A 26,822-nucleotide genomic window follows, 5' to 3' on the forward strand; every position below is an offset into this window, starting at 1 on the left:
GATGGAAATGGACAGGGTGTCAAAGGGCCCTTTGTGACATGTGGTGACATAGGAGCTGGCAGTGACAGGACCATGCCACAGTGCTCGGTGCATGCGACGGGACAGGACGCGCCAGAGCGGTGGTGTGAGGAGCCCCCACACAGCACACTCGTTTGTGTCTGACCCGGAGCTTTTCTGAGCAGTTATTCCTGCAGGTGACCTCGAGGCCAGACCACAGGACTTGCTGACCCGTGGCCTTGCTGAGGCTTCTCTTCTGCAGGTGCCCTCGAGGGCAGACCGTGGGACTTGGTGACCCGGAGCTTTTCCGAGCCATCGCCCATCCCTGCAGTCACTGCCCTTGAGATCAGACCACAATCCTTGACGAGGAGCCTCCTGTCCTTGTGGCAGGAGCCCTCAAGACCCAAGTGCAGGACTTGCTGTCCTGCAGTCTTGCCAGGACTGACTTCAGTCTTGCAGGTGCCTTCTAGGCACGACTGCAGGACTTGCTGCCTCTGAGCTTTTCTGAGGCATCTCTCCTGCAAGCAGCCATAAACCAGTCACTGCCATGGAGCAGCGACCCCCGAGAGTGCCCAAGTTGGCCTGGGTCGAGGAGGAGGAAGAGGAAGGCCCTGGAGCTACCCCAGCACAGGAGACTGAAGAGGTGCAGCACTTCCAGCCACTGCAGGAGGGTGAGTGGCAGAGCTGGGCATCAGGGCTCTGCCTGTGGCCAGCTTGGCCACATCCCATCCCATCATGTCTTGTCCCTTTCCGTACCCTCCCGCCCCTTCCCATCCCTTGGGGACGTGCCCACAGAAAGGATGGAAGAAAGCCTGGGGTTACCCCACCAGCAGTGGCCACACTCCATCCCCTGAGGCATCCCAGGGCTGTCCCTGCCTGGGGAGTGCAGGGCTGGGCTGTGTTCTCCGGCCTCTCCCGCAGCCTCTCAGCTCTGGCTGCTCTTTGCCAGATGCAGCCATGGACCAGACTCAAGAGCAGGACCCCGCCTGTGGCCTCATCCGCAGAACAGCGCAGGTACCTGCAGCCATCCCCACCTGGGCTGGGCCTCCTGGCACTGCTCAGCCCAGCACCATGCTTGGAGCACTCCATGCAATATTCCTCTCTTCCCGCCCTTCCTTCTCCTGCCCAACTTACAAATTCATCAAGTGCACTTGGCAGGAAGAGACCAGCGTCATGGGCACTGGGTCCATGGAAAACAGTGACGTCTACACCACCGACACCAGTGCTGCCATGCTGGAATTGATTTTGGAGGAGGGTGTTTCCATTCCAGAGCAAGTAAGCAGCCTGTGGCCAGGGTTTGATCCTCCAGGGATCGCTTGGCCTCCCAAGCCACACCTGCTCATCACTGTAAGCCTTTGAGGACATTGCAGCGTGGGGACAAGGGAAGCTGGGGACATTCCTGACTCCCTCTGGCAGCTTTCCAAGTCTCCCTGTGTCTTCTCCAGGTGCCTGCCATGGTGAGGTACATCCACCAGTGGCTCATGGCCAATGAGTCTGCTGAGCACAGGCTGAACAGGACCCTGCTGGATCTGACTGAGGCACAGCCCGCTGATGTGGTCATTACTCTCCTGCGTGTGGACCCAGCGTGTGACAGGTATGGGGCCCACGTGCCCAAAGGGCTCAGGGCTCCTCAGCCCATCACCCTGTACAGCCTGGCCCAGGTGTCTGACCAACAGAGAGTTCCAGGGCCCTCTGGCTGCTCCCATTCCCAGCCCTGCTACATCGGCCCCTGAGCCTGCTGCCATGCCATGCCCCCTCAGGGCCCTGTCCCCACAGGGCTGGGCTGCCTGGGTGCTGCTGCTGCTGGCGAGGGGCAGTGGGCAGAGGCAGAGCTGGCAGCCAGCTCAGCTCCCCACTGCTGCCCAGGCCATGGGGATGTGTTTGAGACCCCCGTGAGACAGAGATGTCACCCCACAGAGCTGCTATGACCATGTGGAAGACGGTCATGTGCTCAAGCAGGACTGTGGAGCCAGTGCTGCAGATACTCCTCGATGTGCTGGGGAACTGGCCAGAGCACAGCACGTGCACCTCCGATGGGGACAACACGGGTGTCTTTGCCCTGGCTGTGAGTTTCTGCAACTGGCCTTTGCTCACCCCATGGCCAGCCGTGTCTTCAGCAGCTCTGTTTCCTCCTTCCCCCACTGCATCTCCCTGCCTCAGGCAGCGGGCTGAAACCTGGCCTAGGGGCAGCTTCAGGGGCACCAGGCCCGATGCTCCCCCTGTGTCTCCCCCGGACTCTCCCTGCCACGCTCAGGCCCTGCCACAGACACACCTCGGCACTGAGCGCTGTCTCAGGGTGCTTTGTCCTCTGCAGGCAACTGTGGTGATGTGGAAGTTCCTTCAGGTGCCCTGTGTCCCACGTGTAGTGAATGTGTATTTCCCCTGCCTCTTTGTGCATCTGCTCTTCCAAGTGTTCTTCAGCACTTTGGATATGCCAGAGGAAGTTGATACCTTCTGGACGGGATGCCAGGAGCAACACGGCCTTGCCATCAGCCCCAGCAGGTGCTCCATCCCACTCCTCCTGTCCCTGCCATGTCCCCATGGCAGGAGCCAGTGCTCCCAGTGTGACCTGGGCCTTGCTGTGCACACAGGTTTGCAGTGCAGACCCTGAAGTCCCTGCTCTGCCTTCTCCGGTGTGAGCATGTGGTTCTGGAAGTGGAACGCAAGTGTGGCTGGGACATGCTGCTCTGTGCTGACACCCACCACTATGCCGTGGGTCTGCTGGCCAGGTGAGACCCCCTTCTCCCCACTGCCTCTGGCATTTGTGCCCTGTGTGTCCGGGTGCCCCACACCATCCCAGTGGTTGTGGGCCCAAGGGCCTCGTCACCAAGGAACAACCAAGGAGACTTCAAAAGGCTGGGAGAGGAGGGTGACCAGGAGCAGCCACCGCCCCAAGGGCCCATGTCCCCTTGCAGGCTGGTGGGGAAAGATCAGCCCTCTGTGAGTCATTCCTGGGAGAGCTTTACAGCTGCTGGCTCAGAGTTTTGCTTCCTCTTTCTTCCTTTCAGAGAAATGTGCTCTTCATCTGTACACTTGTGTTCCGGGGTAGCATTCTACCTGCTCAGCCTGCTCAGCAAAGAGATGCCATTCTGGGATTTTGCTGCCCTGGCATTCCTTGTAGAGGTGAGCCTGAAGGCCAGCTACTTTCCAGCTCTCTGCCCTCTCACAGCTGCAGCTGCCTGGGATTTCGCTACCCGTGCTCTGTGCTGCTGCCAGGGCCCAGCTCTGTGTGGTTCCGGCCTCCTGCCAGCCAGCTCCCCTGTCACTGCCCTGTGCCTTTTAGGTCCTGGAGTGCCTGGACTTGACTGAATGCAGTGACAGCATCCTGGACATCATGTCAAACCATCTGCAGAGCGAGTGCAGGGAGAGGCAACGCTTGGCACTCAGAGGCCTCCTAGTGCTTGGCAAGAATCCCCTGATGGTAAGAAGAGAGCAGCAGCTAAAGCCATGCAGGCAGCGTAGGGATGGCGAATGCAGTCCTTGGGCTTAGCTGAGATTCAGACATTGAGGCAGCTGCTCCCAGCTTTCCTGCCTCCTGGCTCAGCTGCCCGAGTGCTTTAGGACCAGCCTTTGGCCTCTGGGCCCTGCAGCAGCAGGGTGGGGTTTCACAGACTTCTCTTCCCCACAGGCCAAGAAAATGTGGAGCCTGACTGAAAACCTGCTGGAGCTCCTGCAGGAAAATGATAGTGACGTGGTCAGGATGACCATGGTTCTTCTCAAGTATTTGTTCCTGTATAATAGTGCCCCGATAGCCATCCCCATTGCCTGGCAGCTGGCTGAGGTGCTCCTGCCACTGTTTGACAATGTAAGGTTCTGTGCCCTCAGCCACGGCCACTGGGTGCTGCCCAGACACTTTGTGCCCTGTGCATTTGCAGGCCGGTCTGAAAGGGGCCCGAAGCAGGCAGTGCTGAAGTCTATTTTCCTTCCTTTCATACAGGATGATAGCCAGGTGCAGCTGTGCTCCATGTTTGTATTTCAAAAGATGATAGATTTATTAATGGAAGAGGGAAGAAAGGCCCTGAAGTCATATGTGCGCCAGAGCCTGCTCCCACTCTTCTTCCACTGCCATGACCAGAACCAGCATGTGGCAGAGGTGAGGACACCTGGGCTGCTGGTGGCACCCTGGGAGAGGGCTCGGCTGCCTCCTGCCCTGGCACCTCCAGGCCTTGGCACACAAATGCGGGTCCTGTGCCTGGGCTTGTGGGGCCATCTCCGGGTCTCTGCTGCTCTCCAGGTGTCCCAGGAAACACTGCATTCTTCAGCCAGATTCCTAAAGAGGAGGGATATTGAACAGATGCTGCAGCTGGATAAGAAACTCTGGAAATTCAGCGAAGGCCTGGTAAGGACGGCCTGGGCGGCCCAGCCTCAGCCTAGAGAAGCCCCCTGTCCCTGGTGCCCAGTGTGTGGGGCTGGCAGCTGCGCCCCTGCCCACTGCTGCACCCGGGAGCAGCACGGCTTCTTCTCCAGGCTCCTGTGGCCACGAGTCGGGTATCGATGGAGCCCCGAGCAACTGGGGCTGCGGGGCGGGTCGGCACCGCGGCTCCCCGGGCAGCAGCGGGCCCTCTGCCCCCTCCAGAGCCCGGCGCCAGCGGCTGCTGGCCGGGCCTCAGGGCTGGGCGGGTACGGGAGGCCGGGGCTGGCCGCAGACAGCGCCCGGCCGAGGGGCAGAGCCCGCGCCAACCCTTCCCTCCTGCCGCTCTCTGCAGCTGGCACAGGACAGGAACCGAGCGGTTGAGGACCTGCACCGGGCCCTGCCGTACCTGCAGAGCCCACAGGAGCCCCTGCGAGCGGCGGCCATCAGGTTCATGGGTGAGCCACGAGCCCGGGCTCCCTCCCCGCCCCGCCGCAGCTCGGCCCCAGCCCCGGCTGCTGCCCCGGCAGCGGCACCCGGGCCCGGCGTCCTGGAGCCCCGGCTGCCCTCGGGGCTGCTGCCGGCCTCTGGCAGCCGTGCCCTTGGGCTGAGTCAGGATGCGGCAAGGGCCCGGGCTGAGCCCTGCTGGGCCAGGAGGGCGTGTGGCCCCAGGGCTGGCAGCGCCGCTGGCAGGGAGCTGTGCCGCTGGGGCCCTGACAGGCTCTGTGTTCCCAGGGATGGCCGGGGAGCAGCTGAGGGAAAAGAAGAAAGAGATGCTGCTCATTTGTGAGGGTGAGTGAAGGCAGCGGACTGTCAGCGGGGCTGGCAGGGAGAGCTGCAAGCCCTGGCCCGGCTGTGGAGGGCTCTGCTCCCTGTGTGGATGAGATGCAGCGTGGGCAGAGCACACCGAGATTTCAGGGGCATGTGGGGCATTCGTGGCCAGCAGCTTCGGGCTGATCCCCTTGGTCCCTGCTCCCTGCTGGCCATGGCAAGAGCCAGCTGGGATGGCCCTGGCAGGGGGCTCTTGCTGGGCCCCCGCAGGTCTGGGATCTGACCGTGGCTCTGTTGCTCTCTCTTCCAGCCCTTGAAGACACAGCATATGACAGCAGCCTGGAGGTTGGAAGCCTGGCACTTCAGACATTGTGCCTTCTCAGGGCAGGAGACCACGCTCCGATCTCCACATTCCAGAGGCTGCGAGATCAGCTCCGCAGGGCATGGAGGTCACGGCCTCGTCTGTCTGGCCTCAGCTGGCTGCGCTGCTGGAGCTCTGCAGAGAGCTGATCTGGGAGGCTCTGTCTGCTGGGGCCACATGAGCAGCCAGCAGGGACTTTTTTCGTTCAAGATTGTTCTTTTCGTTTTTGTTTTGCTTTAGTATGTAAATAATATAGGATATGTTATAATAGACAGACTCCCAGGAGCTTTCTTTTGCTGCCCAGGGTGTGTGGGGCATAGGGGAAGAGGGGGAAAAAGGGGCTTGTGCTCTGCCAGCTGCCGAGGCATGCAGTGGTGCAGGAAAGATGGCCAGAAGCCCCTTGGCCTTTGGTGGTTCTGCTGAAGCCACAAGCCCTGTCCCAGCCAGGAAGTGCCATCTGTGTCCTCCTGCCTGTGTTGCTGCCTGCATTGCTGAGGACTCTGTCATGATCCGCTAACACAGGCGGGAGTCATGAGAGATTCGTTTGATCTCACAGTGCAAAAGGACACAAAGGGATTTCAGTTTAAATCACAGCAATAGTGCACTTTTATTTTAGTGCCAACAACAGGAGTTATAGCTGCTATGGTTTTTTGAAGGAGAATTGCTGTAGGTTTATGTGATTCTGGAAGGCCTCGAATTAAAGGGGTCATCATTTCATAGGTAATTGCATTGGTGATTCATAACCAATAGTTAATTTTCTGTCATGTATCATTTGCAAGCAGGCAGCTTTGTGCATGTCTGCCAGTAGTTGGTCAGGAGTACCAACTATAGCTACAGGGTCTCCCCTTTGCAATGGATTAAGCCCTGCTGCCCAATAAGCTGCACGCTGAGTTAGGGACCACAGGTTACATCTGTCTCCTGCTGTTGAGAAGACCCCATGTCCCCAGTACCCACTGGCTTCTTGTTGTGTCAGTCAAATCTGATCTCCTCCAGTGAGAGATGCAGTATGTATTCTGTCTCTGACTCGTGAGGGAGACGCCTGTACTCTTTTTTCAGCTTAGCCAATTCAGTAGCAGTGTACGGGATTTCTTTAGTGGTTGTATGCAAATCAAGATCTTCATCATTGATATGATTATATTCTGTTTTAATTAAAGGTTTCAAGGACAGCAGTGGTCCCCACAATTTTTCATCAGTTAGTTCTTTTTGAGGGTAAATTTGATTAATGAGAGGGGTTTCCCTCTCCACTGTTTCTTTGGTGAGTAAGCATTCTTTGAATTTTTAACCCATTCCTCTCTTCGGGCCACTGGCAAGAGATGGATCTCATTCCTTTCTTCATCTAATTGTTTTTGCAAAATTTCAACTAGGTTTTGAAAGGAGTTCATTCTAGTTCTTTCCTCACCTTTTTGCTTAAAGGAAGTTTCTATAGCTGCTGTAAGACAAGCTCCCAAAACTGAGCAGAGTATATATTTTTGCTGAGTAAAAGCCTTTGGAACCCATACTGGAGATCTCCTCCTCATCCTTGTCTCCACCGTGCGCCTACCAATATCTTTGTGCCGTGGAGCATTTGCTCTAAGCCGCACCTTGGGTCACCCCGCTCCCGAGTGTCACGATCTGCTAACACAAGTGGGAGTCGTGAGAGGTTCGTTTGATCTCAGAGTGCAAAAAGGACACCAAGGGATTTCAGTTTAAATCACAACAGCAGTAATGCATCTTTATTTTAGTGCCAGCAACAAGGGTTATGCGATAGAGGATAGGGAGAGAGAGAGGGAGAGAGGGATAAAGAGGCAAAATGCAAGGAGAAAAAAGGAGGGAGTTATAGCTACCAACGGACGAGACAGGGTCGCCGGTGTCTTCTTCCATGGAGACATCTCTCTCGAAGAAAGTAACTTGGAAAAGTAATTTTTACAGTCTGTTTCAAAGCAAGGGGCAGCTGGCCAAGATGATGCCGAATTTTGCCCCAAAAGGCGATGAATAACTGTCTAAGAGACGCAGTTTAAGTCAGATAGACAGGAGGTATTTTATTAGCAACGTGCACGTTGGGGAAATCTCTAAAGGGAGTTTTCCAAAGTCTTACAACAAAAGCATGCCTTTTATACAGTTTAGGTTTGGAATTACATCATATACATGCATATTCATATGGGGCGTGCCGTAGGCGGGGCGTGGGTGGAAACTTCTATTTTGAGGATCTTTTCGGGGGTCGTTCCGGTCGGCCTTCATCGTGGGCGAGGGTCTCCGAGGAGTCTTCCTCCTTAAACTTTTGAACTTCTTTCCAAATTTGGTCCTTTCCCGGTGTAGTTGGCCGAGTTCCCAACCTCCTAGGGCCAACTTATCATATTGACATTAGGCATGCTTTAGCTTCGGCTTAAATTACGCTTAGTCCGGTGATTTTTTTATCCTTCTCTTTCCCTCCTGTCGTTGTGTTTATTACCTCCAGATGTTCCCTTCATATTCTATGTTTTAACCCATTATTTCTCGAAGGCTATCTATTTTATGGCTTCATTCCCCCCTTTTCTTATGACTTACGAATTCTTTCGTCAAGGTCTGATCCTAAGAGTGCTGATGTCTAATCCTAAGAGCGCTGATGCGCTCGTACCATAGCCCAAACCATTTGGGTCCTTTTCATTATGATCCTTAGCTTCCACCACATAAAAATATTTGTAAAAGTTAAAACCAACAGGGCTCCAACTACCAATATCATTGGGGGCACCAGGTAATTGAAAACCTGTGTGGCTGTTGGGGAAAATCCTGTGAAGATATCCCACCAATGATGCTGGCCTACTTGTTCTACTTCGGTGAGGACATTCTTTATTCTTTCTGAATCATGTTCTACCTGCCATACCATCCGTGTAGTTGTTTGATTCACTCTTTGCACCAATTCCTTTACTTTAGGGTGTGCGAGCATTGCTTTGAGAATTTTGACATCCATCCCTATTTGCAATTCTGGTATTTCTCGATACAGGTTAAAATCTGTGTTAATTAGCTGTTGAGTAGTTATTGGGACAGTATAATGAAAATCGCAACCCACTATTTTGGTAAAGTTGCATACACAAAAGTTAGTATTGTTAGTTTCCTCTTGGCAATTATCTATAGTGACATTGTCACAGGCTGTCCGTACGCAAGCACACCCATTCCCTATATAGTAAACTTGTGACTGTGTTCGATTACGCAAAAGCACTTCAAAGGTGCACACTCTATTCTCAGCATCTAAGCATAAATCTTCTGCCTCTACTACAGCGTTTTCGCAAACATAACCTAGCTGTCCTCTAGGAATACATGCTTCTGTGCTAACCGATTGCCACTTATTTTTGATATAATCATAACTGGCCCAAACATTGTTTGCATTCCGCTGGTGGAGTGGTTTCTTGGGGCAAGTCTTTGGGGCTGTGATCCGGTTGGATCTTCCCGGAAATCACTCCACCGACATGAAATTGGGCCCTTTTGCTGCCTCCAAATAGTGGGCTTACCCATTTTTACCGGACTAAAGGTAATTAAGTTATGTTCGGATGCTGACTTCCCCAAGGATCGAATTGTCAATACTAGCTGCTTTGTTCTTCCTTCCACTGAGTCAAGCTCTCGACACCCAATTTGGATTTGGTCTCCCTTGTATGCTACCATGGAAGATTGATGCCATAATTTACTTGCGTATGGCTGATTGTTACGTAGGGCATATACCTCGAAATAGGGTCCCTTCGCTCCCCATTCCGGGTGGATACACTGGTGTGCGTGAGACCATGGATCTATCGGGTCAGAGTCTCGGGGAAGAACTATACTTATCGAGAGTCCAATGATCAGGGTTGAAAGGGCTTGAGGTGAAGTCAAGGTCATGATGTCCGTTCCTCTTGTTTACTCTCTGGAGCTTTCTTGACCCGCGAGTAATGAATCCACGTAGGTCGCTCCTTGATCCGGACCGCGGTGAAGGTAGTCAGCAGCACTTGGAAAGGTCCTTCCCACTTCTCTTGTAGGGGTTTTCCTAAAAGATTCTTAACATACACCCAATCACCGGGGTTAAACGGATGCAATTTACAATCAGGTTGTTTAGGTTGGTGCTCTATTACCACGGTAGCATTCTTATCCAATTGTTTCCCCACTGTAATTACATAATCATAAATGTACTGGTTACCGATTTGGCCTATGGCATCTCCGTTTACAACTTGCATAGCATAAGGTCTACCATACAGGATTTCGAATGGGCTTAGCTTCTCTTTTGACCTTGGTTTGACTCTCAGCCTCAGCAGAGCAATAGGCAAGGCTTGATACCATAATGCTTTGCTTATTGCTCTCACCACTTTCGCACAGAAGTGTGTACCCCTATCCGAGGAAATACTCTTCGGTACCCCAAACCGCGGAATGATTTCATTCAACAGTATTTCGGTCACTTCTCTTTCCTTGTTTGTCCTGCAAGGGAATGCTTCAGGCCACCCAGAAAATGTATCAGTTAATACCAACAAATATCGGAGCCCCCCTTTTCTTGGGAGCTCAGAAAAATCAATTTGCCATACTTCACCTGGGAATTTACCTCGACTTATGGCTCCTTGGTGTATCTTGGTTCCCGTATTCGGGTTATTTCTCAGGCACCGTTCGCACTGGGATGTTACGTGCTTTATAGTAGTAAATAATTTCGGTCCTGCTATCCTGGTTTGCAAATATTGGTAAAGCGGATCCAAACCCCAATGGGCCTTCTCATGTTCTGCTTTTACAAACTGCCACATCACATTTCCTGGTACTACTAACTGTCCTGTTTCCAATTGACCCTAACCATTTTCTAATATTTTGCCCTTATTTCTTTGAATCCATTTATGGTCTGATTCCTGGTAATCTGGCTTGATACTGATATCCAGGTCTCCTGGTATTAGGGCCATTATTCCCACTTCCCTAGACTTTGTGGCAGCCAATTTGGCCTCTGTATCTGCCTTTCTATTTCCTATTTCTGGAATAGTATTGCCTTTCAGATGTCCCTTACAATGCATTATGGCCACTTGAGCTGGGAGTTGGACCGCCTCTAGCAATCGCAGAACCTCTTCTGCATGTTTGACTGTTTTTCCTTGTGTAGTCAACAGTCCTCTTTCTTTCCAGATGGCCCCATGAGCATGTACAACAGAAAAGGCATATTTAGAGTCTGTCCATATATTGATTTGCATATTCTCTGCCAATTCCAGAGCTCGAGTCAGAGCTATCAGTTCTGCCTTCTGGGCTGAAGTTCCTGTGGGTAAGGGGTTCGACTCAATTACCCTTTCTGTAGTAGTGACCGCATAACCAGCCATTCTTACTCCTTGCTTCACGAAGCTGCTGCCATCTGAGAACCAGTTGTCCGCATCTTCGAACGGCTCTTCTTTGCGGTCCGAGCGACTGGAATAGACAGCTTCAATTGTTTCCAGGCAGTTGTGTTCGATGGGTTCTGCCGGGGCTCTTCCTTCTAGAAATGAAGCTGGGTTCACAATGTTAGTTACCTGAATGGTTACGTCATCTGATTCAGCCAGAACGGCCTGGTATTTTAGGAATCTGGAAGGCGACAACCAATGGTTGCCTTTCTGTTCCAGCACAGCTGACACGGTGTGGGATACTAGTACAGTCACCTTTTGGCCCAGCGTGAGCTTCCTGGCCTCTTCTATGTTAATTATCGCTGCGGCCACTGCCCTCAGACAGCCTGGCCATCCTTTGCTTACTTCATCCAATCGCTTAGAGAAGTAGGCCACAGCTCTCTTGTGCGGTCCCAGCTGCTGTGCTAGGACTCCTAAGGCCATCCCTTGTCGTTCGTGGGAGAACAGCCAGAATGGTTTTGATACGTCTGGGAGACCTAAGGCTGGTGCTCTCATTAGTTCCATCTTCAGCTTCTTGAAGGCTTCTTCTGCCTCGGGAGTCCAAACTAGGATGCTCTTAGCCTCCTTCAACAAATCATACAGTGGTTTAGCGAGTATCCCGTACTGGTAGATCCATAACCGACACCAACCTGTCATCCCCAAAAAGGCGCGCAGATCTCTCACCGTCTCTGGTTTGGGCATCTGGCAGATGGCCTCTTTCCTAGCTGCTCCCAGGGATCGCTGTCCTCTGGAGACTTCGTATCCCAGGTACACCACTTGTGTCTGTACCAGCTGTGCTTTCTGTCGAGAGACTCGATATCCATTTAAACCCAGGAAATTCAGCAAGGAAATGGTCCATTCAATGCATTCTTCCTCTGTCGCTGTTGCTATTAGGAGGTCGTCTACGTACTGCAGAAGGGTGCCATCTCCCAGCGGCCTTTCCCACTGTTCTAGTTCCTTGGCTAACTGATTCCCAAAAATCGTAGGGGAATTGCACCACCCTTGGGGCAACACTGTCCAGGTGAGTTGGGTCTTTCTTCCACTATCTACAGATTCCCACTCAAAGGCAAAAATCTTTTGACTCTCGAGAGCTAAGGGGAGGCAAAAGAACGCGTCTTTTAAATCTAATACGGTGAACCAGGCCAAATTCTCCTTCAGTCTGGTCAAAAGCGTGTATGGGTTAGCAACTACCGGATGCAATGCCTTAGTTATTTCATTTACTGCTCTCAGATCCTGGACTAACCTATAGGTTCCATTAGGTTTCTTGACTGGCAGGATTGGTGTATTAAAATCTGATTCGCATTCTACCAATAACCCCAGTTCCATAAACCTTCTGATTGTGGGCTCAATCCCTTTCCTATCTTCTATCCTCAGAGGGTATTGTTTCTTTCTCACCGGTTTTGTCCCAGCTTTAAGTTCAACGACAATCGGTGCTGCTTGTTTTGATTTTCCAGGTATATCAGTAGCCCACACCAATGGGTACATCTTGCTCAGGATTTGCTCGAAATTGTGGCTTTCAGGTTTAGGCTCCACACAACTGATCGTTAGGCTTAGAGCTGTAATCAGTTGTTCTTCATTTACTTGAAACTCCAATTGGTCTTTGTTAAACTTTATTACGGCCCCCAAGTTCTCCAATAAGTCTCTCCCTAGTAGGGGTTTTGGTGAATTTGGTAAATACAGGAACTGATGAATTCCCATTTGCTTCCCAATTTTGTATTTAATGGGTTTCAAAAGTAAGCCTTTTCTGGTTGGCCTGTTGCTCCCACAACTTGCACAAATTCATCACTTTTAGGTACAAATTCTTGGTTTAAAACCAAAAAGGTTGCTCCCGTATCAATCAAAAAGTCTAATTCCTTTTTACCCTCCCCTAGCTCTATACTGCACTAGCCGTTGATAGTGTTCCGCGTTGCCCGGGTCCCACTCTGGTTTACTGCTGGGAAAATTATCTTCTAGTCTCCCCGATAATAGTTGGGCATGTCGCCTCCCCGTTTCCAATACGAGTTCCCTTTCCGTATCTGTCAACTCTGACAACATCACTTCTATATCCTCCCAATCAATATCTAAGTTCTTTGCCATTAGTTCAAACCTCTTTGCTACTCCCTCTGGATTCCTCCTGAAGTTCCTTGCCTCATCCCTCCAATTGTTCAAATCACTCGTCGAGAATGGCACCTTTACTCTAGTCTTTTCCCCTACTATTGGCATAACTTATCGGAGAGGAGCTATCGTGCGATTCCCTTTCTCCCCTTGCTTTGCTTCCCCCCGTGCCACAGATCTGGTGTAATACGAGTGACTGGTCCCCTCCCCGGGATTTTCTTCCTGTGCCTCAATGCTTTCCCTATTCTTTCTCTTCTCTTTCTTCTTTCCCCCTTCTTGCTCTTCATTTTCCTCTCCTATCTCTATCACACAATCCATCCGATTCTCATCCTGCGTCTGTCGCCTCTTTTGTATCTGCCAGCTCTTATCCTGTCCCGGGCTGCGGTTCCTCTCATCCTCTGCTCCCCCTCCACTTCTCTTATCCTCTATCTGAATTACTATGTTCAGTTTCTGTGAGTTACTCTCTGCCTCCCTTTCGCATGCCTCATTATCATTCTTCTTGCTGTATCTCAATTTAGGGACGTCGCCTCCCGGTGAATTGCTTTTATCCCCAGTCCTTGGTGCACTGGTTTCCATTCTACAGACGCCTCCATTTCTGGAGGTGTTGCTATCTCCATATGGACTGAGCTCGGGTATGCTACGTGCCTCCCTTCGGCTCTCTGCTTCTGACCCACTGCCTTCCTCCCCCTCAACCTCCAGTGTGGGTGGGCTGTCAGCATTCATGTAGCTCCCTGACCCCTGTGGACTATCTAGTCCCTGAGGGCTGTTTTTTCTCCCGTCAATCTCTGATTTTAATGGGCTGCCCTCCTTCCAACCCCGGACTCCCTCCCAGGTCCTTCCAATGCTTTAGGATGCACCCTAAGGGGGTTTTCATATTTACGTCCTTACTCTGTTGACCTCCCATGACTATCCCCTGTATCTGCGTTTTCTGTTAACCGAAACAGTCCCTCTCTCGCAACCACGATATGCTGATATATTTTAACACTTCATGCACACAATCTCAATCGCTTCGTCCGTTTCCGACCTGGCTTCTCGCGAAGAACAGGAAATGCGGAGCAGGACTCCCTCTCGCTTCGCAGCTACGCTGCGTCTCACTCACCCTCACATACAACACACACTTATAAAATAAAATTGTTTTACCAGGTTTTGTCACAAAAAAAGTCGCCCTCAAACTGTGAAGTACCGGCTTCCCAAATTCAAGGCACGTAGACAGCACAATGCGCGTTTCAATCTATTACATAAAGAGTGACAAGATGTCTCCTATAAAACTTTGCAACAAACACATAAAACGAACACACAAAACACATACAAACACCAATGGTACCAAAACCTATGATGTCCGAGATATCGAACACAAATGGTACCAATTAGGGACAAACACCAATAGTACCAAAACCTATGATGTCCGAGATATCGAACACAAATGGTACCAATTAGGGATTTTTACCAGGGCGTCCCCTGGTTTACCCTTCGGTGGTCACGTCTGACCCCCGTGTCCCAATAAAGCGCTTTAAACCAAAACCAATAAACAATTAAAAATACCTCTTAATTGGAGCAGGAGATGCAGGGAATCCTTCCTCTGCCGAAGAGCGCTGGTCCGGGAGGGGAGTCTCTTCTGACAAAAATCCGTCAGGGGCCCCAGAGGGTCCCGGCCCCGGACCGGCTCTTCGGAGGGAACCCCTCAAAGTCTGAGTCTCCTGTTTCGTCCCACCTGGGTCGCCAGAACTGATGCCGAATTTTGCCCCAAAAGGCGATGAATAACTGTCTAAGAGACGCAGTTTAAGTCAGATAGACAGGAGGTATTTTATTAGCAACGTGCACGTTGGGGAAATCTCTAAAGGGAGTTTTCCAAAGTCTTACAACAAAAGCATGCCTTTTATACAGTTTAGGTTTGGAATTACATCATATACATGCATATTCATATGGGGCGTGCCGTAGGCGGGGCGTGGGTGGAAACTTCTATTTTGAGGATCTTTTCGGGGGTCGTTCCGGTCGGCCTTCATCGTGGGCGAGGGTCTCCGAGGAGTCTTCCTCCTTAAACTTTTGAACTTCTTTCCAAATTTGGTCCTTTCCCGGTGTAGTTGGCCGAGTTCCCAACCTCCTAGGGCCAACTTATCATATTGACATTAGGCATGCTTTAGCTTCGGCTTAAATTACGCTTAGTCCGGTGATTTTTTATCCTTCTCTTTCCCTCCTGTCGTTGTGTTTATTACCTCCAGATGTTCCCTTCATATTCTATGTTTTAACCCATTATTTCTCGAAGGCTATCTATTTTATGGCTTCAAAGAGGTGGGGAAATTCCTCGGCGATTTTGATGAGACCCCTTGCTCTGGGAAGCAGGTGTAAGGTACAGAACAGGCCGCTCCTTACAAGTCCCTGCTCAGCAGCAGGAATGAAGGCAGTGTACCTTGACAGCACAACAAGCACACCTGCAAACCATCACCTGGCAAGCTTCCACCTCAACCAGGTCAGAACCCCTGCACAAAGTTCCTTGGGGTCTTCAGGGTCTTGGTCTCTGTTCTTGCAATGGTTGTGAGGCAGATGAGGGAAACTTCAGACTGTCTCTTATACCCTAGTAACCCCAAATGACTCAAATGACCCCAAATTACCACAAATAACCCTATATTACTCTAAAGGACCACTCTGACCCCACACCTGACCCCAAATGACCCTTCTGGCCCCACACCTGATCCCTCAGGACACAGACATTTACCCCCTGCTGAGCTTGGTCCTATACAACCCCAAATCCTTCAAAAATCCTCAAAATTTGACTCTGGGAACTTCCTGGATGAGCAGGTCAGTTCCAGCGCAACAAGGCCTTTGTGCCCTTCTCGGCCAGTGGGCACCCCAAAAATCCCATAAATCCTTGGGGTTGGGTCCTAAATCCTTCTGGAATCCCAAAAATCCCCAAATTCCTTTGCGGTGGGGCCTTACATTCTTTTGGAATCCCAAAATTCTTCTGGGTGGGGACCCCAGACCTATTTGGGACCCCCACCCCTGAAACCCCCAGACCATTTTTGGACCCCAATCCCAAAGCTCCCAGACCCTTTAGGGACCCCCCAGACCCTTTCTGGGGTAGCCCAGACCCTTTTGTGATCCCGTAGCCCCCAAAGTCCCCAGACCCTTTGGAATCCCCTAGGCCCTTTTGGAATCCCCAACCCCTGAAACCCCCAGCCCCTTTTGGGACTCCCAGCCCCTTTTGGGACTCCTAGCCGCTTTTGGGACCCGCAGCCCCTCTAGAGACCCCACTGGAAAATCCCCCTAAATCCACCCCAAACCCTGCCCCAAAATGGGAAATCCTCCCTGAGTCCCCTCCCCAAATTCAGGCCTCCCCAAAATGCCCCTTCTCAATGGGATCAGGACCCTTCCCCATCAATGGAAATTCTCCCAAAACCCAAAAAATTCTCCCCAAATCCCCTTCCCAAAATCAGAACCCTCCCAGGACCCCTGAATTTCCCCCCAAAACCACCAAATTCCTCCCTAAAAATACCAAAATTCCTCACAAATCACCCCAAAACCCCCCAAACCCCCATACTCCCCCCAAAGTCCCAAATCTACCCAAGACTTAAAATCCCACCCCAAAACTCCAAATTTCCTCCCAAACCCTAATTTCCCCTCAAAACCCCAGAATTCATCAAAACCCCCAAAATTTCCCCCCCCCCCAAATTTCCCCCCAAACCCACCAAATTTTCCCCCCAACATCCCAATTTCTTTCCCAAAACCCCAAATCCTCCCCCTAAGAAACACAATGTTCCCCCTAAAACCCCAAATTTCCTCCCCCTACACCCAAATGTTACAAAAAAATCCTAAAATTTCTGCCCTAAAACCTCGAAATTCCCCCAGGACCCTCAAAGTTTCTCCCCAACACCCCAAATTTCCCCCCAAACCTCCAAATTCCCCCCAGATTCCCCAATTCCACCTCAAAACCTGGGAGACTCCCTCACAAAAAAACAGCAACTCCTCCCCAACCCCCCCCCCCCCAAAATCGCAACTCCCTCCCCAAAAATCACCAGAAAAGTTGTGAACGAAAATTTTTTATTTCATATTTTTCACACCTTGGGATGGGGGGAAAACACCAGAATTCCTGTGATTTTTGATTTTTCCTGTTTTTTGAGGGGATGGGCGTCTCCCCAACTTTTCTAGCCCCCCCAGGCGACCCCTCCCCAAAATTCCTGCCCCTCAGCCTTCCAAATTAAGTGCAAGTAAATTAAAAGAGGAAAAAAGAAAAAAAAAGAGGGGAAAAAGGTAAAAATAAAGAAAAACAGAAAAACAAAAAACAGAAAAAGAAAAAAGAAAAAAAAAAGATCCTCTTTACCCCATTTGGGGGGAGGGGGACAAAGGATATATCAGGGGAGGGGTCGAATTCCCAGGAAAAAATTGAGGGACCACCCAAAAAAATTGGGGGAACCCGCCCCCCCAAAAAAAGTTCATTTTGAAAAATGCCAAAACCAAAAAAACTGGCAAAAAAAGGCAAAAAAACCTGAAAAATCTGTGGGGAACCCCCAAAAAATGCATAAAAATTGGGGGAACTCCCCCTTGAATCAAAGGGATTTTTGGGAGTTTTTTTCCCAAAAGCAGTGGGTTTTTGGGTGTGGCAGGGGAGGAGAGACCCCCTGCAAATTCCTGGGGGTGTCCCCAAGACACCGTCTGCAGAGGCAGCGGAGGGGAACAAAAAGGCCATTTTAGGGAAATGAAGGGAATTTGGGGAGATTTGGGCGAATTTTAGGGAATTTTGGGATTTTTTGGGGGGTCAAGGGCAGGTTTTGAGTTTGCAGGGTCTTGCATTCCGGGGCTGCAGGATCATGTCCAGGGAGGCCACAGTTACCAGGAACCAGCATGGGACACCAACGAGACAGGATTCTGCTCAGGAAACCATTTATCCAGCTCAGGAACACTCAGATCCAGAGACAGCCCCGAACAGAGGCAGGGAGATGGGTTTTGAGAACCAGGGTGGAGTTCAAGGTCAGGGACCACCGGGAGCGCAGCAAGGGAGAAACCCCAGGGGCCCAAAGCCAATCAGAAATCCCTGGGCTGCCACCCCACAAGGGGTCCAGGGTGGAGTTTCTTCCTGGGCTCGCAGGGCCCATCCTCAGAGGCAGAGGGATGGAATTCCCTCTTGCCCATGCCTCTCACTTTAACTATATTCATTTGAAACTAAATCTTAGCCTCCCTGGGAAAGGGCACCTCACACAAAACCTCACTCAATAACAGGCTACCGCTCCCTTTGTCATCCCCAAATTTTGGCTGTCTCATTCCAGACCCCACCCCACCTCCCCAGTCCCAACCCATCCCATCCCTGCTGGACATCAAGACCCACTTCCCAAGCCCGATTTCCCCCATTTCACACCTCCCAAACTCCATCCCACCCATCCTGCCCCACCCAATGCCCATCTCACCCCTCCTGATTTGCATCCCACTTTGCCCAGTCCCCTTCCAACCCCATTCCACCTGATGCCTTCAGAAGGCTGACCTAGAACAGAGGCTGCACAGAGGTAAGAATAAAGTTTATTAAAAGGCCTTAAAGGATATACCTTGGGCAGTACAAGAGCCTGGCCAGGGCTACACCCAAGATGAACCAAAAATGGCCACAGAAATGGATGGACAACTGATTGCAAGGTCTCACATTTTTGTAAGCTTAGGTCCATCTGCAGATTGGGGTTCATTGTCCAATTACAGCTTCAGATGACGAAGTCCTGTCCTTCTTGTTTTCTCTCTTCAGTCCACCCTTGTTCATGCTTTTGGGCCTGGAACTTGTAACAATTGTCCTTGGTATCAAGCTAGAAAAGGAATTGTTTTGTCTACCTACTCTGTGAAGAGAGCTCACTAACATTAATATGAAGTTCAAAACTCCAAACCTAGGCACTGCAGAATATGAAAAATATGAAAGCTAATACTTAGGACATCACACCCTGAGGGGCTGTGGAATCCAGTAATTTTGGGTGGGACTGAGTCGTTTTCAGTGGCATTGAGTGGTTTTGAGGTGACAGATCAAAGCCTCTAGGCTCTTTGAGTGCCAAGAAATGGAGACAACTCCACCAAATACCCCCAAAATCCCCAAATACTCCCAAGTATCTCCTTGAATCCCAGATTCCCTTCAAGCATTAGTGAAAAGTGAGGCTTTAGATGCCTTTGATGAATTCATAGATTTTGCCCCAATTTTGTCTGTTTTACAGGAATGCAGATGAATCAAAAGATAGAACCAAACCAGAATGGCCACCAGCCCGGTGTGTTCCCAACATAGATCACTGGGAACGTGGGTCATCAGGGCTCTGCCCAACGTGGGGCCTCTGATGGGGGATGGAGCTGGGGCAGCACACGAAGCTCTTCGTGCACTTGGGGCACTCGCAGGGCTTCCTTACCAGTGCCTCCGTTTGTGTCTGGTCAAGTGAGATCTCTGGGTGAAGCTCTTCCCACACTGGGGACACTCGTAGGGCCTCTCCCCAGTGTGGATGCTCCGGTGGGTGATGAGGGCGGAGTTTCACTTGAAGCCCTTGCTGCAGTCGGGGCAGCGGAAGGGCCTCTCCTCTGTGTGAATCCGCTGGTGCTGGAGGAGATCTGAGCTGGTCTGAAACCTTTTCCCACACTCGGGACCACACTAACGTTTTCCCTTCTTTCCTGTTAACTCAAGGTGATGATGTTTCAATACGCTGCAGACTGAGTACCGGATCCCACACTGAGCCTCTACACAGTCAAGTCGCCGGATCTTGTAGCCAGGTTAAATCTTGTGAAACTCGGAATCAAGATTGTTGGCTGAATTTAACGGCTGTACAATTGTCCTCCAACGTTGTGTGTGGTAAAATGAATACCAAATATTGGGGAGAGCTTAATTTTCATGTTGTAGTACCTACCACACAGCCACCAATTAGATTGACTCCAAAAATTTCTGAACCTGGACCCTATGTAATCAGGAAAACTGGCCAACAACAAATGCTATTTAATCCAGCATGGTCTATCAAACTGTGATAGACTGGCATTTAAGAAAACAAAGAGAAACACCTAAGGAAGTTAAAACCGCTGGAGGCTGAGAAAGGGGTGCCGCGACTACCCTGAAGAAGCCGTCCTGAAAAGGACTGCCCAGGGGCTTAGGCACGTCCTCTGCCCGGCGAGTGATTTCAGCTCAGCGGCAGTGTGCAGGCAACGTGGAGAGAGACACTAGAGAGCTGTATGGCATTCCACTGAGAAATAGCCTTTATTATAGCAGGGCCCTCAGTGAAGGGAGCCAGTGACAGCAGCTCCAGGGAAAAACCGGGGTATTTATAGAGAAGGAGAGGGGCAGGGGAAACTTGGATACATGTATCGGGGTGGATTGATAGGGAGGGAAACCAATGGGGTGTAACAAATTAACATGTTCAACTCTAGGGCCTCTGGGAGTGACACTTTTTCTCTGCATGACATAAAGTGTCTCGCCTAGGGAGAAGCTCTCCAGGGGAGAACCAGGATTTCTGAACTGGCCGGTTCCCTGGCCTCCACAACTCCCCCTTCTTTATTTAATAAAAAGGCATCTCCCAGAGACCTAGTTATCAACCTTTTAAAACAGGAGAAAACACACGGAACAATAATGATAATTTAAAAAATCCAAAAGATGTTTTTAAGGAGGGAGGCAACCCAATCTTTGAGTCCCCAGCTGCTCAAAAAGTCCTCAAACCACTGGGGCTCCTTTTCGGCCTTGAGTTCCTGAACCGCATGTTGGAGTCTCTGGATGCAAGTGTAGATGCCTTCACTGTGACTTGATAGGTTGAAGCAGCACAGTCCATCGAATCCTGGGGCTGTGCTACTAGCCTGGCATCCACAGCTGATGTTTTCGGGAGCATCCAGATGGTCAGGAACTCGAGGATGGTTTTGCTCTCCATTTTCTATAACAGAACATAAAAAGATCAGCTCTGACTTTTGGGGGGGGCTATTTTCTTTTCCCCTTTCTCTCCTGCCTCCCCCCTTTTTTTCTGAAAAAAGAAAAAAAAAATATATAAGCAGGGAATGGGTATTGGGGATGAGGTAGTTGATTGCTGGTGGGGCCATTTTGCGTAGAGGGGGACGCATGGCTAAGGCACCAGCAGTAGCAGCATTAAGTTGCATCTTTGTGCAAATTAGCAAGTGAGTAGTTCAAGGGTAGGTATTTAAGGTGAGAAAAGGAAGAGGGGGAGGGAAAAGGGAAGGGAAAGGAGTTAGAGGAACTTGTGCGTTTCAGTGTCGAGCTGTACGTTGGCTCTTGTCATTTGGCAGTTTTGGTGGCACGACGATTTGGTTTATATGAAGTGGGTGGTCTGGCGGTAAGCTGTGTCGGTCGCCATCTGATCGATGGTCTGGTGGCAGGCCGGCTCAGTGGGCTCTGGCAACGTCTCCATCTCCAGGCTGCGGTGTCTTGTTGTTTTTGAGAACCTGTGTGGGTCACAGGAGATTTTGATTGATCTGGTTCTGGTGCAGGGTTTGCAGGGCCTAAGTATGGTTTTATATGTTTCCCTGGGAGCCACCTAGGACCAGATGGTGTCGACACACAAGCATACCCTCTCCCCCAGGTAATCAATGGGAAAGGTCCCAGTGTTTGCTGTGATTCAGGGTCTTTGATCAGCACCAGAGGCTTCTCCTTGAGTTTGGCATGGGTCAAACTGGAGAAGTGCCGTATTACAGGGGGGTCAGGCTCTGTAGGTGAACAAGTCAGAAAATTCATAACATACAGAGCCTTACAGAGCCTCTCAATGGGAGGAATGATCTCTGTTCCTCCCCACTGCTGATCAAGGACTCTCTTAAGGTTCTGGTGTGTCCTTTCCACAACTGATTGCCCTGTGGGAGAGTGAGGTATGCCTGTAGTGTGCCTCACCCCCCACTGGCTGAAGAAATCTCTCAACTTGTGAGAGGTGTAAGCGGGTCCATTATCTGTTTTTATTTGTTGGGGGACTCCCAGGGTAGCAAATGCAAGGAGAAAATGTCGGATGGTATGTTTGGCATTTTCTCCTGCGTGGGCTGAGGCAAACACTACACCAGAAGAAGTGTCTACCGAAACATGAACATACTTAACTCTCCTGAAGGATGGGATGTGGGTAACATCAGTCTGCCAAATTTGGCAGCTGTTGAGTCCTCGGGGGTTAACTCCAGAATTCATCACTGGAACTTGAAAAGATTGACAATTGGGACAGGTGGCAACTATTGTCCTAGCCTGATCCCTGGGTAACTTGAACATCCTCATCAGGGTGGGGAGGTTTTGATGGTAAAATTGGTGGGACAATTTTGCTTGCACAAAAATGTCTGGGACTATGGCCGCTCCAGCAGGCATGGCTAAGGTGTCCGCTCTCTTGTTACCCTCCACGATGGCACTTGGGAGGTCAGTGTGTGACCTCACATGCATGACATAGGATGGTTGCTTTCTGTGGGAGATGAAATATATTAATTCAGAAAGCAATTTGTATAAATTTGGGTTAGAGACTTCTTTCAGAAATGCATGTTCTGCTCTCATAGCTATTCCAGCCACATAAGCTGAATCAGTCACCAGATTGAAAGGTTCTTGGAATTTCTCAAAAGCTCTGATGACAGCTGCTAATTCAGCAATCTGTGGTGATCCCTCAACCACTTGGACATCAGACTCCCACTTCTGTGTCCTTGGGTCCTTCCAAGTCATTACTGACTTGTGAGATTTCCCAGAGCCATTAGTGAAAACTGTCCGAGCCTTGAGTGGTGTTTTGCTAAGTAATAATTTGGGGACCAAATTAAACGTGGTTGTAAATAATTTGTGGCCAGGTGGGTGTATAGAAATTTGGCTTGAATAGCTATCGAGAGCGAACTGAAGGCTCTCGTTGGTTTGGAGTAAAGGCTCCAAATCCCCAGTTGTCAATGGAAAGAAAATGCATGCGAACTCACACCCCGCAAGAGTGCGGAGACGAACTCTTGCTTTTTTAATGAGTTCAGCCATGATTTTCTGTGGAGTTGTAACAGTTTTGGTGGGCTGATTGTGTGTGAAGATCCACTCAATGATAAGGAGAGGATCCTTCAATGCCATGTCCCATTGAAAAATGAGTGCATGTAAGCGCGGGGCTTTACCCAGGACAACCAGCTGGAAGGGCAGGCTGGGTTTATACCGGTGTGCTTGCCGCGAAGACAGGGCCTCCTGGACCTTGGTGATGGATTCTCGGGCCTCCGGTGTGAGGGCGCGTGGTGAGTCGAGGTCCTCGCTGCCACGGAGCAGATTGAAGAGGGGCACGAGGACTTCTGTCGTTATCTTAAGCAGAGGACGTACCCGTTGATAGACTCACAGAGCTGATGTAAGTCCCGCAGGGTCTTGGGGTCGTCTCTGATGGTCAGCTGCTGGGGCACGATGGTCCACTCATGAATCCGGAGTCCAAGGTAGGTCCAAGGGCAAGTGTACTGGATTTTGTCTTCGCGGATCTCAAACCTAGTGTTCTCAATTTTCTTTATAGTCTTTTGCAAAGTCTGGTGGAGGCAGTCATCATCAGCGGCACAAACCAAGATGTCGTCCATGTAATGTAATATAACTGCGTCTGGGACCAGGACCCTCACTGGGGATAGGATGTGGGCTACGTACCATTGGCAGACGGTGGGAGAATTTTTCATCCCTTGCGGGAGAACAAGCCAATGGTATCTTTTTAGAGGCACCTGTCTGTTTGGGGAGGGAACCGAAAATGCAAACCTGGGGGCTGTCGAGGATGGAGAGGGATGTTAAAAAAGCAATCTTTGATGTCCATGATTGCAAGCTTCCAGTCCCGAGGAAGCATGGAAGGTGAGGGCATACCAGGCTGGAGGGGGCCCATATCCTCAATGACCTCATTGATTTTTTGGAGGTCATGGAGGAGTCTCTACCTGTCTTTGCCTGGTTTGCGTAAAACAAAGACAGGGGAGTTCCAAGGGGTGTTGGTCTCCGTAATGTGGCCCTTGGTGAGCTGCTCCTCCACGAGGGCTTCTAGTGCGCGCAGTTTGGTTTCGGAAAGGGGACACTGATCAAACCACACTGGATGCTGTTGTTTCCAGGTGAGTTGGGAGATGGTGGGCTTAGCGCGCTCTTCAGTGACCCCCCACTAAAAATCCCCACTGGGAATACGGAAAGAAGTCCCCCATTGGGATAAGAGATCCCTCCCCCAGAGGGTGATTGGTGCCCTCACAACAAATGGCTGGATTTTTCCCTTGGGACCTTCTACTATTACATTGTGCCTGCTTCTCATAGACACCGCCACTCCATCAATTCCCAAAATCATCCCTGCCACAGGCTGCAATTCCCAAGTGTCTGGCCACTCGGAATGGGCAATGATGGTAACATCTGCTCCGGTGTCCAGCATTCCTGGGCGATGGTTCTTTTCCCTTTTACAGAACAGGCTGCACTCCATGATAGGCTTGTTGGAGCTCACAACTTGAGTCCACAAGGCAGTGGGATTGAGGGGAACCTGTTCCGGACAGTCATTTGGTAACAAAAAGGCTTGTGCCACTGGAGTCTGCTGTTTTAAAAAATAAGAAGGGTCTGTGCAAGTTAGAGAGATGAAAATTTCATCTCCTGGGTGTAAAGTCTGGACTTCAGGTGTTATATGGACTTGTCCCGGAGAGTTGGTTGGATCCCCAAGTATTAAAATGTTGGATGGACCGCCTGGTGGTGCACGTTTCCCTGTGGGGATCTTATAAACACAGTCACCCTTAAGCTGCAAGGAGAGTCTGGTTACCAATTGACGCCGGGTTCCCACCTGGATTGCTCCACTTGCTGGGTCTGAGGTTGTGGTCCCCGTGGAGGCAGGATGGTGGACTTGGCAGGAGGGGTGGAGCGGTGCAGCATTTGATTTGATGTCAGAGCGCAGGGCTGTTCCGCGCTCTGCTTGAAGTTTCCCGAATGCCAATTTGATCTGGGTAACCATTGGTGGGTAGGTGGTTGTAGAAAATGTCTCTCTGGGCAGTCTTTAAAAAAATGTCCAGATTCGCCACAATTAAAGCAGCGGCTTGTGCTGGATTCTCTCATTCTCTCTACTGCATAGGCGCCAGATATCCCTTCTGCCACTCCCTTTGCGACTGCAAGTGCTACTGTATTCTCAGTTGGGGCAGCAAAGTGCTTGGTGCAGGCTTCAACCATTTGGTCAATGGTTGGTTCGGGGTCAAGTGGAAGGGCTCGCAAAACTGCCTTGCATTCTGAATTTGCATTGACCATTGCCATCTTGGGATGGCATTCCTTTTGTGCTTGGGAGCCCTCTGTTTTTCAATTGCCAATTTTAGTTTATCTACAAACTTAATAGAGGATTCACTTGCCCCTTGTTTAATGTTTGTGAAGCTCTGCGTAGGCACCTTGTCATCGGGAGTAACAAAAAGAGACATCTTGGCAGCATTAGCGATGTCATGTAACGCTGCCTCGGGCAGATCTTGGGCCTGATCTCTTGGTTTCTGGAAGTCACCTTCTCCTGCCAGTTGTTCTAGTTAAATTTGGTTTGTTGGCATCTTTGGCACATGCATCTGCCAACTGTTTCAGATGTTTTTTCCACTGCTTTTCCCATAGCATGTATTCTGCTGGGGAGAGAAGGCAGTTCATGATATTTTTAATATCATGAGGCACCATGACATGGGCGGTGAAAGTGGCTTCCAGTAGGTGTTTGAAAAAAATGAGAGCCCCGGCCATGCTCTTCAGCGGCTTTGCACAGCTCCTGTAACTCCCTGTAGCGTAGGGTCTCCCATACATTAGTGAGTGCCCCTGCCCTGTCCTTATGTACCACAGGGAAAGCTAAGATCTTTTTGGATGGGGCTGAGTCCCCTGCCCGCGTGGCTTGCCTCTGTACCTCGGCCCAGTGGTCCTCATATTCAGAATCTGAATATGAGGACTCACTGTCCTCGTCTCTTGGAGGAGATGGGGGGCGCTTGCTGACAGCGCGTGGCCGTTTCGGGCAACCGGTATTGGCTCGCTTGTGAGTGGCCAAGGAAGCCAAGATGGCTTCCTTCCGGTTGCCGTCATTAGCACTTCCGGTCCCAGTCTTGGGGGGACTGGTGGTGGGATTGCCATTGGGGGCAGAGCTCTGGTTGGAAGGGGCGGGACTGGGGTCCACAATGGGGAGGGGTTTCCAGATGGAAGGGGAGGGGCCTGACGCCGTTACACCCAGCAACGCAATGGGAGGGGAAGAAGAGCAGGGCGCGACAGGAAGAGAAGGGGTAGAGGCGGGAAAGTGACCATTTTAAGGTGCAAGGGTGGGAAAACCTGGGTGCGAAGGAGACAAGATGGCGGGGCTGGCCATGCTGCCAGCGCCATCTTTACTAACGTTAAAAACCGGGGGGGATGCAACCGGGTATGTGGGCATAGGGAGGAGGGTAGAGGAAAGGTCCAGAGCAGCATGGCCAGTGCCGTCCTGGTAAGGGTAGAGAGGCGGTGGGAGGGTGTCAGGGAGACGGCAGCAACCCTGTGCCTGGTGGCTACGTCCACCTGCCAACTGTCCCTCAGGTAGGGAAGAGGGTTTAGAAACACTTGGAAAGGGTAATGGGGACGGGGGTTTCAACTGGGGGCCCAAAACTTCATCAACTCTTTTTCCCTCTTTCTCAACAGAAAGTATAATGGTTTGAAACAAAGGAAAAAACTTGGCAACTGATAAATCTCCCCCCACCTGAACAGTATACAACTTTCTCCCCACATTGTCCCAAAATTTTCCCGATTTAGCAGTAGAATCAACTAGAAAATGTTTAAAAATCCAATTAATAAATCTCTTTAACTCCCCTTTTGAAAACTTAAAATTTCCCGGTTTGAGGGTGCCCACAACTTGGATATAAAAGTCCCTCTCAGGAGGGGTCAGCTTGGGTCTGAAAAGCTGATTCCCCATCCTTCTCACTCCCCACCCAGCAGCAAAATGCAAACGAAAATGAGAAAGGCCCAAAAAATCCTTAATGGGGTGACTCACACTTTTTCTTTGGCCGATGCCGCTGAGGCCAACAGAAAGCTGGTGGGTAGGTGGTCACCTGGCGGCCGGTCCTCAAGGGTTCTTCTATCTTCTGTCTT

General features: G+C 50.7%; 1 long non-coding RNA gene and 1 pseudogene across 1 annotated transcript; both read right to left on the minus strand.

Annotated features, from left to right (window-relative positions):
- The window catches only part of LOC131589891 (zinc finger protein 850-like), a 480,942-nt pseudogene that overhangs the window by 334,637 nt on the left and 119,483 nt on the right, over nucleotides 1–26,822 (minus strand).
- LOC131589906 (uncharacterized) lies at nucleotides 9,377–14,459 on the minus strand. The gene is made up of 3 exons (XR_009279875.1): nucleotides 14,414–14,459; nucleotides 14,012–14,102; nucleotides 9,377–9,460 (listed from the first exon to the last, which is right to left on the minus strand). It is a non-coding gene; the product is annotated as an uncharacterized LOC131589906 (long non-coding RNA).

The sequence above is a fragment of the Poecile atricapillus genome, chromosome 30 (assembly GCF_030490865.1).
Source record: "Poecile atricapillus isolate bPoeAtr1 chromosome 30, bPoeAtr1.hap1, whole genome shotgun sequence".
Classification (NCBI taxonomy): Eukaryota; Metazoa; Chordata; class Aves; order Passeriformes; family Paridae; genus Poecile; species Poecile atricapillus.